Source organism: Thermobia domestica, chromosome 4, assembly GCF_964235325.1.
Source record: "Thermobia domestica chromosome 4, izTheDome1.hap1.1, whole genome shotgun sequence".
NCBI classification, from domain to species: domain Eukaryota; kingdom Metazoa; phylum Arthropoda; class Insecta; order Zygentoma; family Lepismatidae; genus Thermobia; species Thermobia domestica.
This window is the reverse complement of record NC_137457.1, coordinates 7,263,126-7,278,299: the sequence shown is the minus strand read 5'-3', so window position 1 is coordinate 7,278,299 and position 15,174 is coordinate 7,263,126.

Sequence of the window (15,174 nt, the reverse complement as noted above, 5' to 3'; positions counted from 1 at the left end):
AGATAGCCTTTTGGACATTCGCTACATGATATAACAGCGTTGTGTCGTAGGATACTTTGCGTTGTGAAGGCTTATCTGAGAATGGAAGCAGGAATACAGATGAGTAGGACAGGAAATTAAGTAGAATACCCAAAGATTTCTCATACCCTAATCAGGGCCGCTTTTCCGCTTAGGCATGCTAGGTATGTGCCTAGAGCGCAAAAGATTTGGGGGCGCAAAGAGAAAAACTTAAAATTCCCTAGTACAGAAAACCTCATTTCCGTTCCGGTTGAGCTACCTGGTTACAAACAAGTTAGATGTCGGCGGCTAATATAAATGTGATACGTATAATTTTAGTTTTGTTAATTAAAAATAGAGATTTATATTACTTGATAAATAAGAATACTTAAAGATATTTGCCTAAGGTAACTAAGGTAAAAAAATAAACAAGGGTGGCCAAAACCATGCCATTATCCTTTCCTTACTTTTGCCGGTAGCCAGTCCGGGACACGGTTGGTCCTTAGGTAGTGGGTAGGGGTTTAATAGAAAGATTCTCCAAGGAGCGAAAACAAACAAAGGGAAAAGAGTACAGAGGGAAGGTAAAATCACTAACAAACCAAAACTGGCAAGGCAATAACTGAAGGAGGGGAGTATTCTAGAAATAGGGGGGGCGTAACAATGTGAAGTACCTAGGGCGCTGGGGAGGTTACAAACGGTCCTGACTCTAATAACAACGGTCCAGGAAACTTGAAACGTTTTACGTGTACGAACATATACGGTACATTGGGTAGAATAGTTTTTGCAACACGTTTTAAATAGAAGTATTCCGTCTGTCAAGTCCAAAGGCAAACACTTTCTACGAACAAGAAACTTAAAGTTTCAATGATCTGGCCCATATATGATATATAATTAACTATTGAAATGCATTTTTTCAATATTTCAACAGTTTGTATAACACCATTAACTTACAGAAACATCTCTTATTTTACACCATGTTACATAATCAAAATTGATCAAAGAAATACGTACTTACCACTCCCTGCACATTGATTTTCTGGAACACATGATCCGTCACCTGAGTTTCGCACAAACCCTGAAATGCATATACACCCTGTGTGACACATTTCCTGGCATTCTTCCGTTGGGTTCATTGTTTCACACGTCCTCTCGCACGACGTGCAAGTTTTAAAGTCTTCATTATCACCACAATCTGCGAAAAATGTAACACCATAATGTAAAAGATTGATATTTGTCTAGTTTGTTCAAGTTATCATGAATTTGAATTAAGAGTTCGTGTCAGCAGAGAGGCAAACGAGATGTAGATTTGCAGCTTAATGTGGAATCCAAAGTATATAAGCTCCAATCGGCTGTCGAACACGGTATCCTGGGTCACAGGTGCACGTGCTAACCATTTATGTGTAGGCACTAAAGAGCTGCATAAATGTGTTATTAAACAATAAAACCGTGTAGGTGTAGCAACATAAACTGTATTCGCTGAATATTTAATATCCATTAATTGACTAATTTTATGTTTTAGATAAGGGTATGTGCTTCACAACATTTTAGAGGAATATTATTTGACAATAATCATGTACGTAAGTAATGCAAATCCTACGTTATCATAGGGTATTGTTAATATTTGATTATAACTAATTTTATCTTTGATAAACCTAATCGTTATTTCTTTCATTGGAAGATGTGCAGAACATATTTAATGGAATACCGCTCACTGTTTACTTGGAAATCACTTTCCCTTCACCTATCTGAATTTACATAAATAAAACTGCTATATATAATTTGAAAAATAAAACACCGAAATGCAAAAGAGAATCATATTATTAAAAACGGTGAATTACTTTTATAGTTTTTAAAATCAAGTTTAAAATAGAAAAAAATCAAAAGTTTAATTCGTTTCCTAAAAATACGAGATGTATTAAAATTAAGTATTTTAGTATTAAATTTTGAATATAAAAGGGGTTTACGAATGTATATGCAATTCTGAACATTTCCTTATACTTAACCACACAATAATTGAGCCAGATTTTACTGTATAAAATGTCACCAAGACATAATTCCGTTAACAACACCATTTTGTTGTTATTTTAAACATTTTGTCTGCTATATAGACGACAATAGTTCCTCTTAACTAAGCCACACTTCCTAAACACTAACATAGAAATAAATAGTTTGCAACACGTAAGGATTATGTATTATGGAAGTCACTTCCGTTCTAGTAAAAACGAGAAAATTGTCAATTTTGTTGACACACAATTTTAATTGGCACATTATTAACTAAATTAAACACAACTAAATTACAATAGAATACTGTTACTTTTGCACTGATGTATAAACGAGCTGAAAGTTCTTGTAGTTAGTCCTAACAAGTAAACCAATGTAATAATCATTGCAATACAATGATCGTAGAAGAAGATATAGACAATTGTAAGAACATACATGGTTCTCTTCGAGAAAATGCAAGGGTGTAATGAATGTTAGTGATATACAATAGAATTGAGTATGGTAGAATTTTTTCACATCCATCTTTGTAAACGTACATACCATTGATTTAATTATGCGTATTATCAATCATTTGACTCTAGCCTTGTAAAATTGTACTATTATTACCAGGGCTATATCACCCTAAAATTACCCACAAAATACCAATGAATTTCAAGAGTCTGGAGCAGATAAATAACATTATGTTTAGCTGGAAAACAATCACATGAAAAGAAGGGAATATCACATGTACCCTGTAATCATTTATAAATATACTATATTAGAGGGAGTGGATTGGGAAGTGCTATAAATTTGTTTATTTTAGATATATTGCGAATTTTACACCCTGTTATACTTGGACCCCATTTTGCTTTGTGATGGTAGAAATCAATCCAATCTGCTTATAGAAACCGGCATGGTACAACTAATCGTAATCATAAGACAGAAATGAATAACGGACATTTAATCCTGCCAAATCGTACGTAGGTAGTATTTCGTCCCAATGTGTAAACAAGATGTATTTATGAATTGAAAATTACTTAAATAAGTTTAAAGTTATGATAACCCGTGGCCCTATTACAAGATCCGACAGGAGGAATATACAGTGTTCAAACAAATTAGGAGTAGTTGATAATTTCCTATATCTTTGGTCATCAATGAATCTCAGAGAAGGAAGTAAGGAAAAATACGTATTAACCAAACATGCGTTAAGAAATAATTGCTTTATGATATGTTGCCTTGATAAAGTTAATTAAGATATGGAAGAATAAACAATAACTTACACATGCACACACTTACCACAGTGACTCATCTAGTGGATGGATGCCTTCTCTGTTTTATGGGTGTGATATATATACTGAATCATTAAAGCCACTAATAGAAGAACTACCGATATGTTCGAGATGCCGTGTTGGTACAGGATGCTACATATTTCGATGAATGCCAAACGAACAAACTAATGTATACTTGAAGCGTTTTAAATGCAAACAGCCCCCATTCTTGAACAGAGAAAAGAATATTACCATTTTAGTGTACACTATGAGGTGGCTTGGCTAAAGTTTGGAAAAATCATAGTGAAAGACTGAAGTCAGTGCACAATGAGGAATGAAAACAGACCTTTTGATAGGACAATGACTTGTCTTCCAGTGCATAGTGAATTCAGAAAAATCGAGGACTGTACAGTATGGATATGTCTCATCAAACCTAACCCTTAACGTGCAGCTAATAAATTACAGAACTCATAAGGGGACATACAAAAGTGCCGGAAAGCGATTTAAATTAAAATTTGCATACTTGTAGACATCGAAAAATAATCGACACGTAGTTCTTTATTTCGGCAATTGACGGGTTTAAGGGTAGAAACCACCGTTTGAACGGTAGGGGTGGTGTCCAAGCAAAGACTGAAAACAATCATGTAATGTAGAAGATAACATACTGCCAGGGTTTTTTTTTTGGACAACTGATGCAGAATCTGACGTCAAAATTACAAAATACAAAATGACGCATCAAAAATGGTGATTACAATTGCAAAAGGTTTTGTGATTTGAAATACTCTGTAGTTAGGCAAGAACAATTATGGTTGACAGGGTTACTGCGAGAAGGTTGCTGACCGATTTTAAGCCCATTTCTCTACGTACTTTAACGGGATTCTTGATTAAAGTGCATCTCTGCGCCTCTCATTAATAGGGGTGCTTATTTAAGGTGAGTCCTCTCGCCTCTCACAATCCGGAGTGATTATTAAAAGTGAGGACACTCGCCTCGCACCATAGTCCGTAACAACTACTTTAAACCTGAAAACGGCCTTTGGAAGCATCAAATTAGAGAAAATTAACACGTCTTATGAGACAACGGTTTCAGGAAATTTTTCTCCCAGCGTCTAACGTAAAGTCCATTTCATTGTTTGATTCGTGGACTGATCACAATTCTTCAACTTTTGAACCTCTTTTAAGAACAGAAGCGAACCTCAAAATAGAAACACTGACTGCACGAACAACAGGTAGGATTCAGCCACTTGGCATGTTCTGCTTTAGGCCGTGGAAAAACTTCGTGAGACATTTTTCTGACATTGCTCTTCTCTACAACTATAACATAAATTTACATCTCGTAATAATATAATAAAGATTCAATCACTGATTCATAACCAGTTTTCTTCTCCCAGCTTTGGAAATCTTATTAGGTATGAGTGGTACAAAAGCGGTTATGTGTAAGAAAAAAATTTGCGTTTGAAAATCCCGTAATATTTTGTTTCAAAGATTCCGCAACATTTTGAGGTGTGTTTACAGTTATTTCCATAATAAATGTGCGAACTGTAAACGATGTTGATACATCACACACTTTTGTGCGGAATATCATTACTGTAAAACGTTTTCTCGATAAAGTCATAATTATAAGAATATAGGATATATGAAGTTCTGACGTAGTGAGAGGGAGGGAACTCACTTTAAATAACCACACCGGCTAGTAAGAGGCAAAAGGACTCACTTTTAATAAGTATCCCGGTAAGTGAGAGACGAGAGACTCATTATAAATAAGCTAACCTAATAATGAGAGGTGCAGAAACGCACTTCACACAAGCATCGCGTTAAGGTTCATACAGAAAGGGGTTTGAAATCCGTCAGTAATCTTCTCCCAGTAACCTCTGAAAACTATGATTGTTCTTCCCTACCTACAGAGAATTAGAAACCAGAAGACTTTTTGTAATTGTAATCACCATATTGAAACCGCCATTTTGAATTTTGTAATTTTGACGTTAGATTTTTTTTCAGCTGTTCCAAAACTCCCCTTGCAGTAAGTTTTCTTGTACATTACATGATTGTTTTCTGTCTATGCTTAGAGTTCACTCCTTCTTTTCAAACCGTGGTTTCTATCCTTAAACACGCACCATTGCCAAAATAAAAAAAAAACTACGTGTCGATTATTTTTCGGTGTTCAACAAATAAGCAAAGTTTCATTCAAATCGGTGAGTGACACTTCCGTAAATCTCCTTTTCAGTCATGAGCAAAAATATATAATTAAAGTGAATACTTCTAGTACAAGTATATCATCTAGGTCGTAGAGAATTGAATTTCTCTTCTGATTGACTCAACTACACGATAAAATTATGTTCGGAAGGATCTCAGATGTATGAAGTATTACTTTTCTTACGCAAAAGATTCACGAACTTTTTTCCTAATATTTATTACAAGAGATTACATTGTTTTCTGCTTTGACAGTGCACACATAAAATTCCCTTAATTTCTTTGCAAATGACATAATTTTGTCAGTACATTGAAATAGACAATTGTAAGTGGGCGACATCATTTACAGTGGCATAAAGAATAGTCACTGTCTAGGGGGAAAAGAGCATTGTATTGCTAGGAATGAATGATTATGGGTCCACGAGCCATATGCTTCTAAGCTTTCAACTGTGACATCCTGTTTATTTATCACCATATTCTTTCCCAATTTCCGGGTTAAGAAATGACAACATTATTATTTACCATGAATGAAGTACTGATAACATTTTTTTAAAATCTATAAAGTAAAAGAGACAAGTCGATATCTCTGAAAAACTGTTGTTAAAATACTGTTAGAATCGTGCTATTTGCATTTCATGTATCCAACAGAAACATCACACTGAATTTCCCTATCTTTTCTGCAATTACTTCCATTTCTGGTACAGATGGCTTCATCAGAGTAAATATTTGTTACTCCCGTATATTTACCCTGTATTCTTTGCACACTTTGAAACGTTTCTTGCATATATTCTCATTTCGAGCCCTCAACAAATGTAATATCATCTACAATGCATACGCACTAAATCTCTCAGCCATATTTATAAACTACTATTTCCTCCTGCATTTGCCATCTTCACTGTTATTTTCTTCCTTCCTAAATCCTACCTTTTGGTTCATACAATCTAGTAAAGAAATGTTTATTTTTCTAAAAAAAATGTTATATTTTTTTCTATGTACATTAATCGTCTAGGTGTACTACACGTCAAAACATAATTCACACATTGGAAATTTCATTAAATATTTAAAATCAAACACATGGAGTTGTAAAACTATAATGTAACGTTACCATATGTGAAAGTTCAGGTTGTATTTGTGTAATAAAATTCGTAATAATGTGAAACTTGAGTAAGGTATTTTCCATTGAAAGTTTACTTGTGCTACTATTAACATACTTGAAAGTACCCAGCATGCATAACGATCAAAAGTAACAAATAAGACTAAAAATGAACTATTTTAGTATACGGAATACATGTAGTTCTTATTAAGTTCATAATATACGTGTGAACCTCTGGATTTGAAGATAAGTCCTAAGACTTTTATCCGAAAATTTTATGTTAAGTGGGTGTTTATGAAATATAAATTTTGCCCTGATGACTTACCAGTTAGAACCATTGAAGAATTACCCAATTCCAAATCACTGGGTTCCACTAAAAGAGAAGAAATTAAGTTTTGTAGTATTAGCAACATATTATGTTCAGTTTATAATAAATTATTATAGTCACCTGAATTATGGATGAGCGATAAACGACTTACACTTTACAATTGTTTCCTAAATAGGTCTCTACCGCCCCATCGTAGCATGGTGGTGAGTCTACTTGCTCTAATGCTCACTTTAGGTTATTGGGATTATATTGCAATGCATACAAATAGAATTACTACTCTTATTCTACTTCCTGCCGTAGTCTTATATCATGTGAGCAAGAGAATGGAGTAAATGTTTGGTTATTTTGCATAAAATTCGCCTTTATGGTCTGTATCATAAACACTCTCGGAGGTTAAAATATTCAAGTTTAGAGCTGTAATAATTTTCATGATGCAAGAAAACGCATTATTCTCTTTACAATGTAATTAAAAATATCGCACAATATTCTTCAGACAAATTTTTGCCAAGCGCCTCTTTTTGAAATGTACTACTAGTTACATTTTATGCTAAATGAAACAAATGCGGATTTTTTGGCCAATTATGCCTTTTACTTACAGCTAAAGTATTCGATTTTGTTAGAAATAGTGGCAGAATATGAGCTGTTAAAACGAAGTGTGTGGCATTTTGTATAAATATGACTATACAAACTTGATCTCTTTTCCTTTCACCTTCGTCTTGATTCTCTTATGCTCTGAAATATCATTTACCTTTGATGCTGCAAAACAATCTTAAGCACAAGTAAACCAAACTACCAATATAATAGATTAATATCATCATATTATCGTTTTACCAAGAAGTTCCACAGAAAGTCACACACTTTGATATGCTTTGATCATCTGATCTTATAACTCTGTATTTATTGTTAGACTACATATAGTTTCGCAGTAGTCCTTTTCGCTATAACACAGAAGATTTTTAATGATATTGTAAGTAAAGAATACTACGCTCACATGATGGTAAATTATTAACTATTTAGTTATAAGAATGATACTGGGCACCAAAGCAATTCTAATGAAGTGAGGACTTACTATTTGGAATAAAAGCGTAGCGATATTTCAGACAATGCATTTTATATACAGCGACAATTGTATCATGACTAGACTTCGGATTTTTGCATATTTGCATGTTTTTTACCTGATGTGATATTGATATGCTCTTTAAACAGAAATTCGTTTCAGGTGTTTTGGGGTAAAATAGTAGAGTTTTATAGTGCATATATTTGCATATTTCGGAGGTTAGTGCATGTTTATGTCGTTTTTGCATATAAATGCATATTTTAAAACGACCAAATTAATAATTTTTAATGTACGAGGAATATACCGTACAAGAACTTACGTCAATAGTACGTACAATAACTTTCGTACAAGACCTTGAAATGGTTCATTGTTGTCGGTTTCTAATATATTCCAAGGTCATGTAAAAGGAGAATAAGAAAGGGGTGAGAGATTCATCCTCTTTTTAAATACAAAATATAAATAACGGTGTCAAATCACCTACAACAAAATTTCCACGTCACCCATCTAGGAAGTTAAAGCTGCTACCGTTGTGTGTGTGTGGATTTGAAATTGTGTGGTCCTGTGGCAGGACGAAAATACCGAAAGAAAATTCTTCTAGAAGTTATCTCCTGACACAGAGTCCATTTAGTTGTAGTGCGACATCTTCAAATTGAATTTTAACTACCTCAAAATTTTGTCAATTTTTGCCCATTTTTGTCCAACCTAGAACAAATTTTGTACGATTCAAATTAACAAGGGAGAACATTTCAAAATTTGGGCAACTTTGATCACCTGTAGTGCGACATCTTCAAATGAACTTTAATTACCTCAGGATTTTATTCATTTTTGTCCACCCAAGTTTTTTTTTTTTTAGAATTCAAGTAAACGAGGGAAGGCAATTTAAAAATCTAGCAACTTTGATGACCTGTAGTGCGAGATCTTCAAATTCGAACTTTAACTAGCTCACAATTTTGTCCAATTTTTGTTCATTTCTGTCCACCCAAGAAAAAAATTTTGAAAATTCAAATAAACGAGGGAGAGCCATTTAAAAATTTGGCCACTTTGATGACCTGTAGTGCCACATCTTCAAATCTGAAATTTAACTACCTCAGAATTTTGTCAATTTTTGTCCACCCAAGAAAAAAAATTGTAAAATTCAAGTAAAAGAGGGAGTGTCTTTCAAAATTTGGCCACTTCGATAACCTGCAGTGTAAGATCTTCAAATTTGAAATTTAACTATCTCACAATTTTGTTCAATTTTCGCCTATTTTTGTTCACCCAAGAAAAAATTTTATACCATTCAAATAAACGAGGGAGGCCTACTTCAAGATTTGGCCACTTCAATCACCTGTATTGCAACATGTTCAAAATCTGAATTTTAAATAGCTCAAATTTGAAATGTCTCACTACAGGTGAACGAAGTGGCCAAATTTTTAAATGTCCGTCCCTGGTTTATTTGAATGGTACGAAATTTTTTCCTGGTGGTAAAAAATGTTCAAATATTCAACAAAATTCTGAGCTAATTAAAATTCGAGTTTAAAGAGGTCTCACTACAGGTGATCGAAGTGGCCAAATTTTGAAATGAACCTCCCTCGTTCATTTGGATGGTATATATCTTTTTGTTGGTGGTTCAAGAATGTAAAAAATTGGACAATATTCCAAGCTTGTTAAAATTCAAATTTGAAGATGTAGCACTACAGGTGATCGATGTGGCTAAAATTTCAAATGGCCCTCTCTCGTTTATTTCAATTGTAAAAAAATTTCTTCGTAATTTATCAATGTACAAAAACCGGACTAAATTCTGAGCTAGTTAAAATTCGAATTTGGAGATGATGTATGACAGGTGACCAAAGTGGCCCAAATTTTAAAATGACCTTCTGTCGTTTATTTAAATGGTACAATTTTTTTCTTGAATGGACAAAAATGAACAAAATTATGAGCTAGTTAAAACTGAAATTTGAAGATGTAGCTCTACAATTAATGAACCCTCTGAAACAATGGATTGAAGTCGAGAGACGTTAACAATTCAAGGAGAAAACATATTTTGCAAAGTGTGTGCTAAACAAGTAATATTTTCAAACTAAGTATGCTTGTTTTCAGAAGAGGACATTTCCATTTTGTTCCAACAGCAAAAGCTTACACTTCAGCAGCGCTTTTTTTTTTTTTTGCCTTCTTATATAGCAGTTTCAAGTCTGGTAAGGAGTTCTACAAGTATAAAACAACCTAGTTGTGTTTTTTGTTTGCATACTCGACAGAGACCATCCCATAGAAAGCCTTTAAAAATGTATTTCTGGAAGAAATGAACAACCCTTTTGAAAATATGCTATACAATTAATTAAAATATTTGCTTTACAAAATCTAAAAACTTGTCGCAGCAATTACTTTTTGAGATAAGTTTCCGAGTTTTCCTTTAAGGAGTTTATGAGATTATTTAAATATAAGCTTTTGTTGCTTTGATATGCACCTCAGTCTCTCGAAACTTAACTTTCCTAATAAGTCTTCTTTTATGTTTTCGATAACTTTACCTTTTTCCCATTCATGCTCCATGTCTCGTACAAATCAGTTTATTCCATTTAAAGTATCAATATTGTACATTGTAAATTCTTACTGTTTTAAACGGACAATATTACGCTAGAAGAAAATATTCTAGGGTTAACACATAATTGGATACAAAAAGTAATTTAAAGTGGATTTATTTTCTTTTAAACAAGAACATAAGGTTTTGAATACGGGCTTTTAATACAGTAAAAATTGCCTTCAACAGGCCCCTTATTAAACGGAAATATTCCACGCCCCCCCCAAAAAAAAGTGTTAAATTCTCTTGATTAATCGGAACCTTTGTTGGGAACAACGGATGTTAAAATATACCTTTCAACGAAAATTTTCAAGCTCCAGAATGCAGCGTTTACAAAAGTTTTAGACATTCTTTGAGAGGTTAGGTATATGAACTACGTTGTCTGTAAAGATCTTCGTTTACTTGTTACCCTACATATTTAACCTTTAGTCCACCGCCACATAAGGCCCTAGATACCGTGCAACTTTATTGAACGAAGTGCAATTTACATAGTTATTTCCAAATACCAATAGCTCGTTTTCTAGCTGGTCTAGAGACTTGGAACAAGGAGTATTACACAATAGATCAAAGGGTGCCAAAATAGAGAGAAGAGTGCTGAAAAGGACATAGCATCTACTCTATTTCTTGGCCTTGGAAAATGTATGTAGCAGGGCGGATCCAGGGGGGGGAAACTATCTTATTTTATATATATAAATATAAACCTATCCCAGAGTTTGGAGGTCTTAAAAGTAGCTCTAAGTAGCTGATTACAACCCACCGCCCCCCTTCCCAGAAGTCCGTCCTGGATCCGCCCCTGGTATGTAGGCTTTTTTTAGTTCACTGTAAGTTTTATGTGTATGAATTAGTAGCATAACTAAATACTGTAATTTAATACGATATGTAGGCTATAACATTTTATTTTATCTTCCAATATCCTTTATTTATTTTATTTTATTTTATTTTATTTATTTATTATTTTTTGCATAGATCTATCTCCGTTAACTTTAAAACTTTTAAGGGAAATTTTTACGAGTCCTGTTCAATTTCACTAGTCAGGTTTTACTATATGCTTATGCCAGAAATATTTATTTACTTCTCTGAGTATATTTATTCTTTATTCACAGATACTTGGCGCATTCTTTTTTTATTTGTATATATATATATATATATATATATATATATATATATATATATATATATATATATATATATATAATATGGGGGTAAATGTATTTCAATTTCACATACTGAGATGTTTGAACCTGAAGAAATCAAATACATTCAAGAAGCCGTGGATACTGAAAACATTAAAAGGGAACTTGCGTTTATCAATACTCATTTCAATTCAATTTCAAAGATCATAACGAGATGAGAAGACCGATGGTTAGGACTTTGTAGTGCATGAGCTGTTTGATTCAATGACGAAACATGCTCCGCCAAGACCAATCGGACAAACATTTTTTCGAAAAGCACAGTCAATAGACGCGAAAAAACCTGGCATAAAATTCTTGTCTAATGCAAATAAAGTGTTCCTGGGAACAACGACACACGAGTTACAGATTTATCGGTAAGTAACGTTGCTTCTTTGAAATAATGTTCCTTAACTACCTGTGACACGGAAGGAACATTTTCGATGTACAGTAATGTTTTGACTGACAAATAGAGGCTTCTGCTAGAAAATACCGAAAACTACATAGTTATCTATTGTAGTATGAATGCATCATAATTGCATACCAAGTATATGTAATTCAAGTAATACAACTTTTTTCTCTAAAGATAATAAAATTTCTCGTTTAACTTTAGCTTTTGATTGGTGCATATTATCCTTTTTAGTGCATATTTGCATATTTTCAGTGCATATTTTCATGATTTTTAACGCATATTTGCATGCATATTTTGCCGTTTTTTAGTGCATATCGATCCGAAGTCTAATCATGACATAGTTAACAGAGCAAGAGCAGAACTACACTCAAGCTTAACCACAATAATATCTAACAACTATTAACGATTCACTGAATAAACAAACAAATAATTAAGCAAATTGACTAACTTAGAAAAAGACCAACCCGTCTCATACAATTTTTGATACACAAAACATCAGAGACAAATAGGAGAACAAAGTCAAGTGACTTGTTTCATGGTATGAAACTGCCCCCCAAAAGTTACGGCCCTACGAATATCGCAACTTCAACAATACTGACCCAAAAACACTGATTCCATCCATAACACAGTATTGCAGAATCGAACCTTTGGTTGCTATGGAAATTAGGCTATAGGCATTTCCCATGGGAGATGACAACACCCTCTGATGAAGTGTTGAAGATACAAATTGAGCACAGCATGAGGAAAAACTATTGATGAGACAGGTTCCAAAGTCTGAATGCTGAACACTATCGGCAGCGAGTTCAGTGTTCTTTCCAGATATACTTCCTCCCCTCTCCCCTCAAAGTTGAAACCTCGCACTGAGCAGGAGCTAAGATATATTAAATAGTGTCGAAGTGTTACTCAACTAATTTTGATTTCTACCCGGACAAACTTTTCCATAGAAAAATGTGAGCGACTGCTCGCTTGTGATCACATAATTTATCTTCATAAAGAGGATATAAGCTGGTTTTAGTAAAATTCGTAATTAAATATATTACTTACATTCACCACTTTGAGCCTGAAAGAAAACAGGTTTCAATGCAGTAGAAAGCATACCCAATCTCCGCGTCCAAAATAGTTATTAGTGATTATTCAGGGTATGGAGATGGCCAGGGCTTTATAGAGCTCTTAGGGCATTCGTATGATAGACTTTCTAGCAAAGGGTGATACGTGACTGGAGTATACCATTAGGAACTGTTAAGGCATTTAAATAAAAAAATCTGAGATAGCCGCGAAAACCAGGCAAATTGTTCTGATGCACGAAGACAATATACCAAGGTGTAAATTTCATAGGCGTAATAACGAACTGCGAAGAAATAAAATGTTACCCAATTTTAGTACCCGCAAACCTTTCTTTCTGTTCCCTACTTAATAATAATACTAATAATAATTTGATTTGATTTGATTTCATTTTAACTTTAGCGTCCCTTTCAGAAAGCTATATGAAACATGGACATATAGCTTAGACAAGTTTGTTTTTCATTGTTTTCAGGAATTGCATAATGCAGACAGATCTCTTACTCACCTTTTGATGCACTAAAACATCAGCAAAATTGCCAATACAGAGTGTTAATTTTTTAAAACTACGATTTCCCTAGTTCCCCCTTACAGAGGCCTCATCCTATAGTATCCAAACTACTCTAACTAAACAAGCTGAAAATTTATGACAGAACATCCATATGTATGGGTTATTAGTCAATTTGCATGTTTTGCAAAAAAAAAAAAATGATTTATACCTACGGTTACATCTGGCAATACTGTGTCGTTCCCAGTGTACGTCAGTCATTGCCTTCTAGTTTAAAAATATATGCATGAACAAGGCTTCATTTTGGTATAACGATTTTTTGTGTATCGCTTCAGGTTCAAAAGTTCTACTATCCCAAACTCCGGGTTGCATTGTATATTGGACACCTTGTAGTATAATGAACATATCCCTTGGCAGATTCCATGGCCTACCAAGTATGTAGGGAGCAATCCTGACGGAATGAAAGAAATTCCCCTAATAGAGTGAACATTGGTAGCAAACAATTAGCAAATAAGAAAGTATTTTTAAAACAAAAAAAACTTAAGATAGTAGAGTCGGTGGATTAGGTTTTAGGACAAATTTTATGAACTTATTGAAGCTACCTTCCATTGAAACACTTGACAATACAGTCAGTTCTCTTCCATTTCCTCGGGCGCTACTTTATTTCAGATTTTCATAATGACGCTATCCCACATCTCATCTTCCTACTTCTGTAACTATAGTGGAGGTAGGTTACAGAATTAAGGATAGGATAGTTATATTGGGGAACCGTTTAAACGCAATCTACTACTTAATTCAATGTGCCTTTAAATTAACTGTCATTAAAACATCATCTGAATGAGTAAAGAAAACTCGACATCAGCAAAGTAGATGAGAGAAGAAACCCTTGCTTAGAAAAAGAGAAAATTTTGATTAGGTGGTTAAATCTTTTTCTCAGAAAATCTACGAACAGAAAATCTGCGAAATCTACAACAGTTGTAACAATTTCTTGTAAAAAGACTGATATAAAGCATTATTACCAAAAATTGATAAGAAACAATAGATTGTTACAGATGAGATAGAGGAAATACTTATAATTACCTATAGGGCTTTTTTCTTGTTAAATTATAGTAGTCAAACATTAGAATACCAGAAAACGTTAATAACCTTACCTTCTTCTTTTCCTACTTCTTCCTTATTATTTCCATTTCTACCTAAAATGAAAAACACATTACAAAATTGTAAATAACATTTTTAAATAGAGTTTTATAAGTTTAACACATACTTAATACTCTTTATATACATTTACATACGTTATATTTTCATCTGTTCATCTGTATTTAAATGCATTACCTAACACATATGTTTCAAAGTTGGTCAACATATGCCAAACATGGTAATGGAGAGTAGAATTGGAGTTTAGGTATGACTTTTACTAAAGCCTAGAAAGTAGATTTGTTATCAATTCATATAACCGCTAAGCTCGAAGCTAACAGAAAAAGAAACTACTGGAAAAATTCTCCCAGAAGTTCCGATTTCTTTTAAACACTGTAGCGTCATTTCATGAGCATCTTAGTAAGCTC